We start from the raw sequence: 17,966 nt of genomic DNA, 5'->3' as shown, positions 1-17,966 counted from the left end.
CTTTATCTGTTCCTGTGGCTCTTGCTTCACCTAATGAATTGTTTTTATCACAGCCCCTGAGTTCTCACTCTTAATGTTCCCACTTTCTCCCCAGTCCCACCTGGGAAGTGAGCAAGCAGCTGGGTCGTGTTGAGTTGCCTGTGGGGTTAAACCACAATAGACTCCAGTGTGCTCATTGAACAGAAAATGGAACAGTTGTGTTTGTATTGGGCTTTGAGGCCCTGGCAATTAAACTTGTAGTCTCTAATTTGTATTTTTATCCTTTTAAAAGGACCAGGTTCATAGTGATATTTTGTAGCTTGGGGCCAGGGCTGTTCCTGCACGCTGGTAGGCTCTAAGGGGGCTCTTAACTCTGCTGGGCTTTTCTGGTGTCTGCCATGCTGAAATGTGCTCACTAATGGGGATGGTGCTGGTGTCAGACTTCCACATGCAAGGTTGTCACAGTCTGGTTATTCTGCAAAGATTTGTTCTTTTACTGACTTTGCTGAAGATTGACGTGCATTTTCTAAAGAAAATCTGGTCACCCAGCCCTAAAAATAGCCAGAGACAACTGGCTTCTGAGTAGCTTGCAGCCAGTCTGTGGCCTCAGAGGAAACAAATCTGTTCATGAGCTTCTGCTGAGCCATTTCAATATGTGACTCTGTCCGGTCTTTTTCATGTTTCCCTAGCTCTGGGCTTTGACAACTTCACTAAAATCACCAAAAGTGCAAACTGTCTTGTATTTCTTTCTGTACATTCAGATAGGACTTTGGAGGCCATTTTGGCACCAGACCCTTCTGCTGGATATGGCTGCTCCGGGTAAATCCCAGAGCAAGATTTAGGGTATGTATCCTATAGCAGCCATTGGCTCTGCCTGAGATGCAGAGCAGTTCACATCCTGCTGGGCTGGGCTCTGTTCACAAAATTGTGGTGTAGCATGTAATCAGTGAGAAAAATCAACAGCGTGTGCATACAAGGGGACAGGATTGATGGCTGTTTAACTCACTGTCCTGCTACAGGTCTGCTTACCAAGGAAAGGTACTGAGAAGCAGTGTGTACAGTGGGAGGCAGAGGTGCAGATCACTCACAGCTTGTCTATAATGGCTGATGGAAAGAGTGAGATGCAGACTGAGTGGGAATGGCTGTGATGCCATGGCAGGGCTCTCAGTGAATCGGGGTGAGGTATCTGTGCTGCTCTGCTGCTTTTCAGAGATTGGTCTGTCCTTGCCTTGATCTGAATCTGGATGTGATGCTGGATGAATCGTTGAACCACTCTGGGCATCGTTGCTTAAAATGGAAATGTCAATATTCTTGCCAGGCTTTGTGAACCGTCACTGGATTAATGGACACAATCTTTTGTAACAAAAGCGTTACCTATAATATATTTTATCTTGTTTACTTGCAAAGCAGCTGGGCTACCTTGAAGTGTCACAACTGCCAGAAGTGTGAGAAGGGGCCCTGCTATGTTCACCTGTGTTGAGATCCCCAGAACTAAAACTGACTTTCAATTCCTCTGCACTGGTTTGGAGAAGGTATTTTAAATAATGCAGAGCATTACTTTCTCAAATGATGTTCTCAGCATTCCTCAGCTGAAAGAACCCACGGAAATTCAGGGTTACTGGGGGAGAGCAATGAGTGTAAGTTGGAGCAGTGCATCTGTGATGCATGCAGTACAGTACCTGGCATTTCTGGCACACTGCATGGCAAATGTGGTGTAGTTCAAGCACCCAATCGTCAGCTGTGTGAGCTCAGCCCTCAAGACCTTGTTGAGTTCTGCCTGTGACTCAGAGGAAGGCAACAGGGAAAGCTGGGGCAGGAAAAAATCAGCTGGCGGTGTCTTCTCAGGCCAAATGCAGTTGTCACAAAGCCCTTGCACTGGGTGTGGAGGGAGATGCCGGGGTGTTCATTTGGGTTCCTTAAGCCACAGTGCCTGTCTGCTTTTGTTAGCAGGCTTCTCTATTATCCCATAATCCCTTCAGACACTTGAATTTGTCCTGCTTTTCTGCTGAAATGGTGGAGAGTGCTGGGAGGCTTCTTGTAGCACAGACAGTTGTGGTCTTTGAATGCAACTTTTTACCCCAACGTGACCAAAAAATAAATAAGTAAATAAAATAGAGGCACAAAGCCAGAAGTTGAACACTGTGTTGTTTATTGCTTGATTTATTTGTGTCTGTCACACAGATGCCAGCATGTTTTGTCTTCATTTACAGTAGCCCAAAATGTTTCACCTGGGTTGATCTACAGTCTTAGACCAGGCAGGGTTTCCATGGGGAGAATTTTCTGAGCGTGTAGCCTGGTGCTATGGTGTTTTTTTTAACTCCTCTTTTTCTCTCTGACCTGAAGTTCGCTTGTAAAGCTGTGCATGTTTCCAGTGCAGTTTGGATAATTAAAAATAGCTGCTTGTGGTGCCTGGCTTCTGTGCAGTCTTTTATCAGTAGTTCCTCTGAGAATACCTTGTGTGTGGATGAACGGTTTTAAATGGAGTAGTGAGAACTACACGGAATAAAATTATACAGACCTCTTTCCAAGCGAATTTCTTTTAATTTTAAAGGCTTAAACATTACTTTTCAACTGAAAACAAAGCATACCAATAAGGAATGCTGAGCGTGTCTTTGTCAGTCTTGTTTTCTCCTTATTGATGGAAGAGCTGTGCTCACAGAAGGATGTCACTGCTGGGTCATGCAGGGCACGCAGGACGTGTCACAGGGAAACCTGGAGTGGCACATCTTGGTTATTCAGTTTTGTTCAGCGCCCAGGACTGGGTGGGCTCAAGAGGATGGTGCCAGAAGGCAGCAAGGAAACGTGCACTGAAAGTTGCCTCTTAATCTCCTTCAGTGATTATGGTAGGCCCTGAAACTGAAGACAGCGTACCTCATTAAAACTCGAATTGCCATCAAAGCAACGTATACATACTTGTATAATTACCTAATTTATTTTCTCCTTCCTCCAGAAACCTCATCCTTCCTCCTATCCCAAATCTCAGCAATGTGCTGGTATGATTTCTGGTAGAAATACTAAATTTAAATTTAAGTTAAATACTAAATTTAAATTTAAGTTAAATACTTTCTTCTGCTGCTTCTTTTTCATCTGCTTTCCACATTAAGCAGTTCAGGCTCCTTGGAGGAAAAGGGAAGACATGAATTGCTGCTGTCTGTGGAACACTTCTCCTATGAGCTTAATCATCAAAGGTTTTATTCTTGTGCATCTCATGAGCAATATATTCCCTTAAATATAGGTATGTAGGTGTAAAAGAAAAAAATCAGCTCTTAGCGTACAGTTTTAGGAACATGTTGTTTCTTGTATGTTATTGCTCAAAAATTCTCATGTGGGTCTCTTATTTCTTCAAATAAATAATAAAGAAAACCCAGGTGAGCCTCTTTGGATCGTGTTGTGCAGACCGTTGCACACTAGGAGTAGCCTCACAGTAGAAGGGGAATAAACATTCACCAGTAGAGCTGCATTATAATCATGACTTGAAAATCCATGCGGTTAATCTTATCTGGTGCAAAGCTTTTACTGAGGAGTCTCAGGTTGTATACTAGGAAGGATTTATTCTCTGAAGGATATTCAGGCATTGGTAACCGGCTGCCCAGGGAGGTGGTGGGGTCACTGTCCCCAGGGGTTCAAGAACTGTGGGGATGTGGCACTGAGGGATGTGCTCAGTGGGCAAGGGGGGGCAGGTTGGGCTCAGGGATCTTAGAGGGCTTTTCCAGCCTTAATGATTCTATGAACACTTACTGACTTTCTGGGAAGCTTCTGTCTGGCTTGAAATCAAAGGGGATTGAGTTATGTGTTATAGCAGCATTAAATTCTCACCATTGACAGATTAAGGTATGTCTGAGCTATAAACATTGATTCCTGGAGTTACTGATGGGTCATAAGTTTGATACTATCACAAGTCATCTTGATAATGTTGTAATTTCACTTCAAATGAATTTCTGATACAGACTCAACTGACGTTTATTTTGGGGAGAAAACTAATGGATGTGGACTGATCGCGGTTTGTATGGAGGACTGCTAGAAGAGCATGAAAGGAAACTAAATAACAGAGACATAGTGTTATGGCGGCATTTTTGCTCCATTTTTCCAGTCATCAGTTTTGCAGCCATAATGCAGAGAAGTAAAATGAGAATTTGGTGAAAGAACAGCTGTGCATCAGTGTTTGCACTGAGGCTGAAGAGCAGGCTGTCTGCAGAAGCTTATTTCATACAGCTGGGCTGCATATATACTCTCTGATAGGACAGCTTCCTTGGGGGAAGTATCAGCTTGCTATTGCTGCTTACATTATAGAGCAGTTGGTAAAGTTTCGGGATGCTTCTGTGTTGACTCATATTGTTGTGTAAATTAGCAGAGAGCCATCAGTATGGCCTCTGTGTGGTTTTCAGTGTCGTTCTGTCTGACTGCACTTGTTGATCTTGAGTTTAGCTGGGAATTCCGCATGTAATCGAGTCCTAAAACCTGCTGAGTGCTGACACAGCAGCGGCACCCAGCTCCTCTCCTGATCTGACCAGCAGTATATAAAAAGCTAAATGAATATTAATGCATTCCTGCCGACTAGCAGCTTGGTTTACTTGCCTCTTTCATCTTCTGCAATGAAGTATGAGCTTTCTGGCTAGATCATTAATAAAGCGACTATCGGGTGATTTATTTCACCCAAAGTACTAGTTGGCCATTGTGTCTCCAGTGTCAGCAGTGAATGGCTTTTCCGCTGTTGTCATGGTCTCCTCCTTAGTAATCACAAGGATCCAGGAGAATGCAAAGGACTAATATCGTTGGGAACTTGCTTACCACACGTCTTGCTCCCATTTGTTCTCATTGTGCAGTTCTCAACTGAATGCAAACCGTCTTTTCCTGGGAGACACCAAGACCGCCAAGGCCTCCCGGTAAGAATGCAGAGACCTTGTCACATCTCTCATGGACCAGGACAGATCAGCTTGCTGTAGGCAGTGGAAAAGAATACATATGGTGTTTTATTTCCAGACTCTAGAAAATAGACACTGTCTTGTCCTTCGTGGTCTGTCTTCCTGTCCATTTGTGTGTGGCTGATGGAGCCACGTCTCTGTGGCCTTGGTTTTGGTGGGTTGCCATGGAGGGAGCTGCTGATTGCCTGCTCTTTGGAAAAGAAATTATTTTGAATAACAGAGTTGCTATAGAAGCACATTTACATGTAAAACAATCACCTGCAGTGAGCAGAAGATCATCACCTACCATGAATGTAAGATCTATTAAGTATAGAGATCTTCCTCTAGAGAGTGTCAGAAAGGAGCTGAATGGTCTGGATTTGGAGTACAGGTTGGTTCTGTTAGCAGACCTCGTGTTAAAACAGTTTTGCATCTACCAGGAGCTAAATGGAACTTAGTTTTGTGTCCCAGCATATCTAGAAACAGAAACTTCTGGAACTGATCTGGGCTATAATGTAAATGGCTTTTAGACAGATTCAATAGGAAAAACGATCAGAGTCCTGTCCCCTCTTCATACTGGTGTATAATAATTTCTGTCATTTGTTTGCTTCCTTCTCACATGGTTTAGTGGAAACTGCACATGGATTTGCTGGTTGTGCTGAAGTATCCAAAGCAGATGAACAGGTTGCTGATGGATACGTCCTTGCAAGCAGACAACTTGGGGGTCTAAAGGAGCAAGTGTATTTCGTACAATGTGTGTCTGTGTGTATACAGATGATTTTGTTTCTATTTTTCCCCCTCATTCCTTCTCCTCCCTTGATATATTTTTTTAAAGTTTATTTTTAATAGGCACATTTTTGGCCTGTTTTTGGCACCAGCTGTCAAAACATTTGCCCCTTCATTAAGACGCCAAATATAAACTACACAGAAAAGCTGAAATGACCATTACACTGGTATAGCCAGTTACAGATATTTCCAGACAGCAGAATGATGATCTCAGTGGAGCTCGGGCAGTTGCTGTATAGATGTTAATCAAGAGGGACACAGGCAGATTCCTGAATTAATATAAATGCAGTAATGCTTCTGAAGCCGTGATGTGCCCTGCTAAGCCATGCTGAGGAAACAGATTTTGCCCATCCAAAGTTCTCTTATCAGGTACAATGGAGTAAGAACCGAGCAGCCTCGTCTTGTTGCCTTTCATCAGTTGGAACATCTTTTCAGCTTTGAATTTCCGAGGCTGTTTTATTGCTTGTGCTGCCATTCCCCCTCCCACCCTCCTGCTTTGTTTGCTTGACAAGAAGAAAAGGCAGAAAGTGAAGCACACAGCCACATTTCCATAAGCTTAGACAAACTCTTTCTTTCTTTTTCTTTCTGCCCTAGACAGGGTGCTTATAATTAGTCATTCCTGCTGTGGTTGAAGCGGAGGGTTCAGAAAAAAGCTTTGGTGGTTTTTTACCAGCAAGAGCAAAAGAAAAAAATAACATGAATGCAGTTCATCGTTAATTTGGGGAACACTTGTTAGCCTCCTAATCCGGGCATCTAGTGTTCTTCAGCTGTGTTTGTCTGAGATACTGTAGCAGAGCAGAGACCTTGTGGTACTTTCCCTTGTCATGCTGAGATCAGACAGTGCTGGCAGCATTTGGGGCTGAAAGCTGAATGTGGAATGAAAAGCACCTTAAAGAAGCAGGCTATTAAAATGGCACTAAGCAAACTCATTGCACTGCTTAATGGTAGGGTGGGATAATCTGAGCTTCTGTCCTTCTCTTCTTAATTAAAAATGGACCCAGGTTACAGAATGTGGGCCTGGGCTGAGGGGGTGTTTTGTGTGGGTATTTTAAGGACTCCTGAAACTGGCAGTATTGTGCTGTTGGGTTGTGGCCAGTGAGCATGTTGAGCGTTGAGGCAGAAGAAAGAGAAGTGTTGAAATAAAACTTAAAGGAAGTTATACTCATTCGTAGAGAAGTTTAGAGTGTAAAAGGTATTGCAGACTCCTCCTATAAGAACTGCAAAGCAACCGTGTGGTAGTAAGATGTGAAATACATGATTATCGGCCGTTCAGTCTGAAGTGATTAAGTTATTTCTGCTGCGGTACTAATGCTTGTTAGGTCACTATCCCGTCTTGTAAAGAAATAAGCTGTGATCAAGTTGTCTTTAGCCCTGAGAAGTTCGTATTTCCTGTAACATCAGACGTGAAATTGCATTTTTAAAGTTCAGTTTATTTATTCTGGAAAATGCAATACTCAGGAAACTTGCAGAATGTGGAAGGGTAACTACTGCTGTGCTCGCTATTTGTTTTTAATGAGTTAACTGGAATTCACTTTTTAGTCAGTCCACTACACAACATATTTACCACTTAACTGAGTTTTAATTGACCCTTTTATTATTATAATGATGGGAATAATGCTCTGGTAAATGTATTTTCCACTTGCTGATTTTGGTAATAAAAACAGCCTTAGATTGCGAAAGACAGAAACAGGGTTTCATGGAAATCAGCTGCCCTTCCATTTTAAAGATAACAGGGTCCTCTTTTAACCTTGGATGGCACTCACCGACTTGTTTTCTGCCCTTTCTTCATTAGCTGGCTCCTTGCCTTGACGAGGAGATGGCTTTTTAATGCAGCCGCTAAAATCCACCAACTTAGAATCTTCAATCCAATTAGTATGGTAGATTAGTTCTTGACTCTCTCCCTCTCCAGCTATAGCACTTGTGAATCGAGTGTTTGTTTTCCATTGCAAGTTTTTGCTGGAATCAAAAGATTTCCTTTTTCTCTTACGACTTAGCTTGCATTGTTTGTGCGGCGCTCGAGTGGTAATGATAACAGTTCTACATAAAGCATCAGCAAGGCACCGGGCTGCTGCACTTTGTGAGATAAAGCTTGTTGGAAAGTTCTTGGGGACAAAGCAAGGTTCGTGCCTGGAGCTGCAAACATGGCTGGAAAAGGAGCGATCCTGCCTGCTGGTTTAGCACTGCATGACAGAGCAGCCCCTCTGTGCCCCCAGGTGCGCTATTAGTTGTGCAGCATGAGGGCTTGCACTGTATTTACCAGTCTGAAGACAAAGCATAGAATGATAAACATAGAGCTACTGATCTTGATTCGAATCTAAAGGATATAGTGTCATTTTTGAGGAAACTAATCTGGCCTGGAAAGGATAAAAATTCTGTAATTCTAGAACTGCCAGTTTTAAAATAGTCGTGCTTGGGCTGATGTAGGTGGCTGATGATGCAAGATGCTGATTAGAAATCATCATGAGATTTGGTTTGGAATTCTAACCTGAGTGAGTTCCTCTCCTCCCCACCAGCACAGGATGAGGAGACTGGATTTGGTTAGGCAGGTGTTCCAGGTTCTGGGAGGATGTACCCTTTGTGCTGACCCTCAGGTGGCACTGCAGCCAAGCTGTCTCCTGGCATTCCTTTTTCATGAGGGCTGCTTTGCTTAGTACCATATAGAAAAGTCAGCCTGCTGGCCAGAAATCTCTGTAGTGATGTCAACCTTTGCACAACCGTGTTGTGTTTGGCCTTTTCCATCCCTTCCCTTGCTGCTCTTAGCAATGCCCATAGCCATTGCCATAGTACTTATCACCCCAAAATTACCAAGCTGTGCTTGGATGTGTCCAGATCTGAGATGGAATACTCATTATCTGTGGCTCATTCTAATTTAATCTTTAAAGTTTGGTGAAGAAAACCATCACTGAAAATTGCTTTACCTACCTAGATATATATTCTTAGTGGGGCATACCTCTACAGTACCTTGTTTTTTGTTAACATCCGAATGGGAATTTGATTTCCAAGCCAGTTTCTGTTGCAATTTGTGCTGAAAAGTCTTGGAAGCGGTTGGAACTGGATGGCCTCTAAGTATCTTAAAGCATATCTGTATCTGTGCTCCGTTCCCTGCTACAGGAATTGAGCATCTGCTTTGATTGGAGAGTATCCCTCATCTGTATTCGTGCTTCCAATATAAAATGAGAGTTTGTGGACAAAAGAGATGCGTACAGACAAAGTCTCTTGTGCATTCAGAGATGTGCAAATGTCTCTACTGCCTGCAATAGGGGAAGATGAACAAGATGTGCCAAAATACATAGAATAAATTATAGATATGATGGCATTTTTATCACAAGCAATGTATCAAATTTACAGCCGGCTGAGCGTAAAGTTTTGAAAACCTCTTCAGTTTTATAAGTTTAATGAGGATAAAGTATTAAATGAAAGATAAAGAATTGGAACGCAGGCAGAATAGAGCAGAGGTGTTTACCAGCTCTGTTTTCACCAAGGATTTTGAGATGCCTTATAGATACCAGTTTTAAACTTCACTTTTACAGCCCTGTGAGGCAGAGAAGCTCTGTGACATATCATTTACAGGCAGAATGTTCCCATCAGCATCCACAGGCAGCTATTGCTGTGTTTCTGCAGACATGTTAAAATTAAGGCCATTGGCGAGGACTTTGTTTCAGAATAATGGGCTGGTTGGTTATTCCAAGACCACGTGCATGATTTAATTTCCAGCCTTTGCACATGTTTTTTGGAAGTAGTGTAGCCATAGTTTTATATTCTGAAGCATACAGACCTGAGCAGCGTGCTTTTGCTTTGTTTGAACGGCAGCATGCTTTCTTACTGCACGCTTCCAAGCAGTATGACAGAGCAAGAGGCCTCCTGAGTTTCTTTTGAGGCAGGTTACAACTCTGTACTGTTTTTTAGTCCATTGCTGAATCGCAGCTGCATAAAAGTGTGTTTTCTTTCTTTTAGTCCTTCTTTTCAATGCAGCAAGGCACAATCCATGTCCGTATGCACCCGATTCATGTAGCTCATGGGAGAACCAAGCCTGTTCAGATCTTACAGTGAAACATGTCATCTCATAACTGACTTGCATTGTAAGATGAAAATATTCCAACCATCTCAGATTGACTCAGTTTTCTTACTGTATTTATGGTATAGAATAAACTGCAATTTAAGCTTAATATACTGTTTCTTTCTGCATTCTGCAGCTTCATTAAAAGGTTGCTTCACGTACTTAAAAAAACACTGATAGAAAAAAAACCCCATAGAGTGATATGGAAATTAATGTATGTATTTTTTCAGAGTGCTATTCCTCATTTGGTTCTCATTTAGTTTGTGTTTTGCTCTGGGTAGTCATCTTTACTGTGAGCTTATCACTATTTTGATGTTCCTGATGGAGTTTGTAAAGAGAATGGCAACAGCTGATTGATCACTGAATTCTTTTTTGAATGAACTGTGTGAAGAAAGACAAACAAATGAGTATTTGCACAGCTAGATGTGTTTTTCAGAGGCTTCTGGCTGCTTAAGACCAGTTCAGCTCCATCAGCTTCTCCAGCAGAGCAGGGAATTCTGATGCACACTGCTGTTCATATTATGCTGCTTACTTCATCTTGTTCAGCTGCTTGAAATGCTCAGAGCGAGCTGAGCTCTCAGTATCACCTGCGTGGAGTTTTGAGCGGTTCCTGACAGCAAAGAAGGCACTTGCACGCCTTGCCCCATTTCGGGTAAGACCACGAAGGGAAGTCAGTGTGCTTTAAAGTGACGGGAAGCAAATAGATGGTGGAGGGAGATGCGCTCTTCTTTTAGGATGCTGCTACACGCTGTAGTGAAGATGGGTGTGTCTGCAGAATCTCCAAACAGGTATCTATGTTCTGTGTCACGCTCAGATTTCTTTACCTTAGGGCGTAAGCTGTCAGTGCATCGTGCAGAGAGAATGTATTCTCATATGAAAACATCTAGGAAGGAATAATTTCCTTGGATGCATCACTGTGCAATTGCCTTTATAATTTATGCCTCATTCTTGCTTCATTTCAGGCTGCCTTCAGCTCCTCCTTTTGCTCCTCCTGTCTCATCTGAGGCTCCGCTTTCAGAGCACAGTGACAGGGTGACCCAGATTCCCAGAGGTGTCTGGTGAATGCAATGCTGATGCACTGCTTTCAGAATCTTTTGCTGGCAAACCCTGTCCCTGCTAGATGATCTTATTTTCTTTCCTGCTCATTAGTTTCTGACAGGTGCATCTACCAGTAGTGGTTTAATATACTTAGCATTAACTAGCAGCATGTGTGCCTGGATATTTGTGCGAATACAAATAGCTGTAATGGTTGGAGGGAGGGACAGACAGGTGTATTTAATAAAGTACATCAGTAGGGGAGTAGGGGAGGTGGGAAGAGAGAGGGAAAAGCCTGCAGGTTGTGAAGGAGGTTTGTGGTAGGGCCTGAGGAGCTGTGAAGTCAGGTAAGCCAGGGCTGGAAAACCCAGTGGAAATGGGAGCAGGGGGTTGCCTTCTCCCTGACTATGAGCAAAAGGAATAGGGAGGGGGAACAGATGGCTCTAAATTGTAGTCTCTGATGCTCTATGCTTTTCTGTGATCAAACTGTGACTGACTTCTTATTTGAAGGTGGAACTGAAGGTTTTACTGTCAATACATCGCAAATCAGATCCTTAAAAGGCAAACGTACAGATCTGGTAATTGCTGAAGAGGAGGAGGAGTTGGTGGATGCACACCTCTGTTGCAGGAGATCAGCCTTTTCTAATGGGCTGCAGTGTTCTCCTTAGACAGCCCACATCCTAATGCTTTCATGGAACCCAGTGCTTCCTATAGTCTGTCTGTACTGCGTGCTGCTTATTTCAATTAACCAAAAGAATGACTGTGTTATACCTAAGAGCTTTTTAGCAACTGTATTTCTTTCAGCCTGTTAGGGAGAAAACTTTTTTGCTTAAGTTCTAGGAACAGAACTATGCAATGCATTGCTTTCTGTGGGTGCTGTGAAACATCATCTTCTACTAAAAAGCATATAATATAGGAAACTACTAGGGGGAAAAGAAAACAAAAAGCATAGCTTTTAGAGCCCAGAATGTCACTACATTTTATACTGCTTTTCAAGTATTTTTGCTCCCTGAGCTCTGTCAGTTTGGGGCCATGGAGCCATGCCCACTGCGCTTTGGGACGCAGCCTTTTCCTCACCCAGCCCACTCCTGACATGTCTCCATGCCATTCCCTTGGACCTGTGATAGTTTTCTGCCCTTGTGCAGTGGAGCCCAAGCTGTGTACGGCACTTGAGGTGAGGCTGCAACCAACTTGGGCAGGGAATGAACCGGTCATTTGTAAATGAGTGCCTCAAAACATGCCAGTAATTAATGCATTTGGCTTCAAATGAGAAGGTTTCCCTGCTGCTTGGCCCTGCTCCTGTTTCTCAATGTCTTTCAGGCACTGACTTGCTTGACTTCTTGCCTTGTATGCTGTCAGTGAAGCTGGCAGCGAAGTACATGTGTTGGTGATAACCTCATTACTGGAGTACGGGTTTTGACTGCGTAGAGTTAATTTTCTTCATGGTATCCTGTACAGTGCATTGTTGTGAATTGTGATCAGTGCCGAGTTCTGTCACAAATCTGGTGTCAGGTCCTCTGCAGCTGAAGGGATGTTTCAGCTACATGACGCTGAGCAATAAAGGCTGGAGTTAAAGAAAAGGAAGGGGGGGAGGTTGTTTGCGGTGGTTGTGTGCATCTTCCCAAGAAGCTGTTGCATGTGGTGGACCTTGCTCTCCTGGAAATGGCTGATTGTCTGCCCCTTGATATGGGGCAATGCTTCTACAGGCTCAGTTTAAGCTATCTTAAACTGACCTTACAGGAAGGCATATATCTGCCACTATAATCCGAGTCTTGATAAATACTCATGGAGTTTCAGAAGGAAGGGCAGAAGATCTTTCATGTTTGCAGCTCTGATACACATCTCAGGTCTGAATGTAAAACAATGCATCTTGTGAAGCTGTTTGAGAAGATATAACTCGCTTTTATGATGTTGTGCTCTTGGTACAGGTTCTGGCACTTGGAAACCAAACTATTGTATGTAAGGAGGAAGAGTACCACCATGATCTTCAGTGGCAGCATGGACTAGAGCAAGTATTTATTCAGAAACTGCCTCTCTTCGAGGTCTGTGGGAGTAAATCCTTGGGTTTGAAAAAACTCTTGGGGATATCAAATTAGCTGTTAAAAGCTGAAGTGCATCTGTGTGCTTTTCTGTTTCTGAGACTGAGTCACTGTTCACTGTCACATTGCAGCCTTACTGGAAGGTGTTTGCTCTAAGAAAATCTGGGGGAGGTAGTGACAGTGTGGAGGACATGACTTTGGATTGCCTGGTGTAGCACTTTGGTAGCTACAACCTGTGGAGAGAGCTGGAAAGGAGAGAGAAGGAAAAACTTGTGGCTGGAGAGAAAAGCTGCAGAGCATTGTAGGTCCCCAGTGAGGGAAGCCCAGCACTACTTCCTGTGTTCCAGATACTCTCTGCTTCTCAGCTCAATTTAAAGGCTTCCCATGGTTTGTGGGAAGGATGCAAAAGACTTTTCCTTCTTCCTCTGTTTGTAGCAGGGATTTGAAATCAGGAAGAAAACCCGCAGACTGAGAAAAACCAGCCATGAAATTCTTTTCAGGTTTTGTTGAGATAAAACAAATGTATTTTCCTTGTATTTTCCTTTACAGAACCACATGGCAAAGACTTGCAGGATGTTTTTCAGATGCTGACCTGCATTACTGCCAAAAGAACAGAAACACGTGCAGCCTTGTGTGCATGTTTGCAGTTATCATGTTTTGGGGTTATGCTCTTTAGTTTCGTGGTGCATCTTGATCTGCCCTTTAACATTCCTGTGCATGTTGGTGAAATCTGTTGGATGCATAAGAGAGCACAGCTTGACCGTACAGCTCACATGCTTGATAATGCAAGGTCTTGTATTTTTAAAGAAAGTTTAGATAATGTGGAGTGTATTATTTATGGCATCACATATTTCAAGATTATTTCAAGACGATGCCTGGAGCAATGAGAGTAGGAAGAGCAACAAGAATTTGCAGATTGTACAACTTATGCAAAGGTGTAGGACATAGTCGTATTTGATGCGCTTATAGGAAGTGTCAGTGCTGGCAGAGAGCTGAAAAGAAGGCAAAAGGGAATGGACCCCGATATCCTTTGAAACTGGCATTTGAAAGTAGTCATGCAAAAGTGACTATATCTTTAGCAGGAGCAACAAAGGGAGCAAACTCTTTGCTGCCACTCGCAGATCTGGAGGATGCTGATGGGTTGTGAAGAAGTGCGTGGTTAGAGGTGAGTAATAGGAGAGGCTGCTTTATCTTCTGGTTCTATTTTACATTAATTAATAATAAACTTCAAGCAACGGCTTATTTGAGAGATGAGGTTCTGCCATGTAACTTCATTGATCTGAGCAAAGGTTTGTAGTTGGTTTTTGGAGCATAGCTCATCTTTTACTGGTCTTCTCTGCTTGGATGGGACAAGTTCTGGTCTCTCTGCTGGCATGGAAGCTGCCTGAGGAAAGCAAGATGATGCAAAGATGTGAATGAGTAGTGTTTTCTTTCCATACTCCCGCAAAAGCTTGAGATAGGGTAGAAGTTACAGCTGGATAGAAGAGAATGCTTTTTCCATACTGCTGAGGCTTTGGAATATAGTGCTGAACAGTATAAAAATAAACTCGAATCTATGCTCTTCTGTCAAAAATTGCAAAGACACGCTCTGGGTTTGATGAGCAGTTGTCTAGGCACTGTAAATATATTCCTAAGAAACTGCTTTGACAGACAGGGGAGGACGTGCAAGCTGCAGAATTCCAGCATTTTTGAAACCTCATTTTCATTTCTGGACTCTGTCATCTTTTGTGTGCATGTGCACAAATCCCCATGAAGGCAGCGTTCCCATTACAAACCAGTTACCAGCTTCAGCGTTTCAGAATTCTAAAATTGTGCTGTTTGCATTTCAAATTATGTCAGACTTGCTATAGCATGGGAGCACCCTAAGCAAACAGCATTGCTCGAGGCACCAGTGTAGGTGATGTATAAACTCTGGCTCTAAAAGAGTCTAGTTTGCAGGAGTAGCCCAGAGCTTGCTCAGTAAACAGGTGAACTGTGTGGGGTTTTTTTTGTTCCGTTTAATTATAAAATAATCTACTGCAGTAGTTCTGGAATAAGTATTTTGAGAGAGCTGTTTTGGTAGTCTTCCAAATGCAGATTACTTTGGAGTGTCTTATTTTCTTGCTCAATTACTTGTCTGAGGCTCCTGCCAGTAGCTGCCCATCCCCTCCATATGGAGGAGCACTTTGGGGTGTGCAGATCTGGTCAGGGCTGCAGCCAACGCCTCCCCCCCCCCCCCCCCCCCCCCCCCCCAATGTGGTGCCTTCAGCATCCCTGCAGCAAGCTCTGCAGAAGGATGGGGAGGGGACCCCAGTGAGAAGCTCTGGGGGGCACAGGCAGTGCTTTGGTATCCAATTCAGAGGATTAATACCACTTTCTGTTCCTTGGTCTCTGCAGCCAGTTGGCCTAGCATTCGTATTGAGTTTGCCCACTTCTCGAGTGCACTTACTTGTGTAAATCTGCTCAAGCGTTTAAGTCTGAAAGAGCAAACAAACAGGGAAATGAACAGACGGCTCTGCTGGCTCTGGAGGGGTCGTTTTCTTCTCTTCCCTTGTTTCCATGAATGTGGCCCCTTGCAGTACATACAATGCCGTCTGTCAGCTCTCCTTTCCCAAATGAAGGTTTTGCTGTGAAGTGTAAAGTGCCGTCTGCACACGCAGCATCTCTACTCCTTTAGAAACGCTGGGAGCTGGACACATGCTTGCTCCTTTTCCTTAGCACTCGGCTTATCCATGTGCCTGCATGTGCCTACATGCATACGTTCCTTATTGAAGAAACCTGGCAACGTTCATAATTCTTAAGCTGTTTTTCAGTTCCTTATAATGTCACATTGCAGCTGTTTTCTTCATTCGTTGCTGGCCACACGGTGAATCTCAGCTGTTCTGGATGCTTTGTCCTCCCAGGTTATTGCAGGCATTCTTAGAAACACTGCTTCTCCTGCAGAGATCTTGTGGTGCTGTATGCAGTACTGTGCTTTCTGCCTTTAGCATGGTACCTTCTGTATATTACCCTACACGCATTGATCTTCGTATCCTCGTAACCTTCATCCTTGTGCTGAATGCCTGGCTCCCAGTGTGAGTAAAGAAAGCAAACTTTCTGACCAAATTCAGGTCAGAGTTTCAGGTTGGATTTCACATGGGAAATTTAATTTTGCCTGTTTAAATTCCCACACAACTGCTGTAAGACATGATACGCACATTTCAGTCTCTAACTCTTCTGTGGCATTGCTTGTACTGTTTTAAAGGCTGCAGAGGTCCATCCTTGAGCTACAAGTCATCCTTGAGTCTATCTGGTGCTATAGAGGTTGTAAGACTTGGTGCAGAGTAGGTCCTAATATATCCTCAGTTGGAGAGAGCATGACTCTCATATAAGTTCTGTTTGTGTTCTCAAACAAAGGAATTGTTATGAGACAAAAATATATACTGCTATATACTTTAATAGTAACTTGTGAGCCTGTTTTACTCAGATAAGTGCTATATAAAACATTTGGGAGATTTTGTGACAGATGCTCCCAAGAAAGAATCACAGAATCACAGAATCACAGAATTATAGGGGTTGGAAGGGACCTCTAGAGATCATCGAGTCCAACCCCCCTGCCAAAGCAGGCTCCCTACACCACGTCGCACAGGTAGGCGTCCAGGCGAGTCTTGAATATCTCCAGAGAAGGAGACTCCACCACCTCCCTGGGCAGCCTGTTCCAGTGCTCCGTCACCCTCACTGTAAAGAAGTTCTTGCGCACATTCGTGCGGAACTTCCTATGCTGGAGTTTCAGCCCATTGCCCCTAGTCCTGTCCCCACGCACTACTGAAAAGAGACCAGCCTCGCCACTATAGCTCCCACACCTCAGGTATTTATAAACCTGGATCAAGTCCCCTCTCAGCCTTCTTTTCTCAAGGCTAAACAGACCCAGTTCCCTAAGTCTCTCCTCGTAGGGGAGATGGTCCAGGCCCTTCACCATCTTTGTGGCCCTCCGCTGGACTCTTTCCAAGAGATCCCTGTCTTTTTTGTACTGGGGAGCCCAGAACTGGACACAGTATTCCAGATGAGGCCTCACCAGGGCAGAGTAGAGGGGGAGGATCACCTCCCTTGACCTGCTGGCTACGCTCTTTTTAATGCACCCCAGAATGCCATTGGCCTTTTTGGCTACAAGGGCACACTGCTGGCTCATGGCCAACCTGTCGTCCACCAGGACGCCCAGGTCCCTCTCAGCAGAGCTCCTCTCCAGCAGGTCTTCCCCCCAACCTGTACAAGAAGATCCTTGTTCTTTGATGATGCCAGCAAGATGTATTGGGAACCCACCCCCTGGAAGCAGGTACAAGAGAGGGAATCAAGCAGCTTCTGTGCACTGTGTCTCATGTTGGTTCCCTTTCTCCATGCTGGTCCTCTAAGTATATGCTTACGTACTTCAGTGTGCCAAGTTGCATTTACTTCAAAATGAAGCTCCTCTAAGACTTAAAACTCAGTGCTCTCTGGGAAACCAGTTCTCCAGGCTTTTTGCAGTGAATGATCTTTTGTAAGCCAATGGATATGGCTGCCTTTTTTAAAGCTGAGCTACGACATTAGTTTTTGTAGTGAAAGGTTGATGCAGGAGTGGATCTCAAATATGTCGCGTCCCCATTTTTGTTCTACTGCAATTCTTTCATCTGACGTGTTCCCACCTGGGATTCTTGCCCTGTTTTGGGAGCTCCTTGCCTACAGAGTCATAACAGTATATTATTGCTACCTGCATTCTCCAGGAGTTCTCACTGCTCAAATCCTCACTGACATCCTTCTGGTGATACTTGTTCTGGCTTTAGGTGCAGGACACTACATCAAAATCATTCCTGCCTTATCTGCCTCAAAAGCAGGTACTTTGCTGCACTGCTGCTGATCTTAGTGCTAGTCAACAGTGCTTGGCTTTAGTTTAAAATGTCAAGCGTAATCAGACAGACAGATGCTCCCTGTTTATATATGAGGGTTGCTACAAGTTGAGTGTATAAATGCTATTTGTGTTTCCTGTTCAAGTCCTTTGTGAGCTCCAGTGAGAATACTGCACCACTGATTCTTTCTGCCTTGCCTTACACCAAGGTGTGATGTTTTCTCAGGCGTTAAAGTGCTGCCATGCTCACCTCTCCATCTAGTCGCTGTGTCCTGATGCATTGCCTTCATCCAGGTTTCTCTTGTGCTGTTTAAAATGTCACAGAATTCACC

The 17,966-nt window shown here is 43.7% G+C and overlaps 1 protein-coding gene across 2 annotated transcripts in view; it reads left to right on the top strand.

Moving 5' to 3' along the window:
* LRP8 (LDL receptor related protein 8) overlaps positions 1–17,966 on the top strand; it is a 138,225-nt gene that overhangs the window by 18,871 nt on the left and 101,388 nt on the right. The window lies entirely within an intron of this gene.

The sequence above is a fragment of the Excalfactoria chinensis genome, chromosome 8, assembly GCF_039878825.1.
Source record: "Excalfactoria chinensis isolate bCotChi1 chromosome 8, bCotChi1.hap2, whole genome shotgun sequence".
NCBI classification, from domain to species: domain Eukaryota; kingdom Metazoa; phylum Chordata; class Aves; order Galliformes; family Phasianidae; genus Excalfactoria; species Excalfactoria chinensis.
This window is presented reverse-complemented; position numbering and strand designations above follow the sequence as displayed.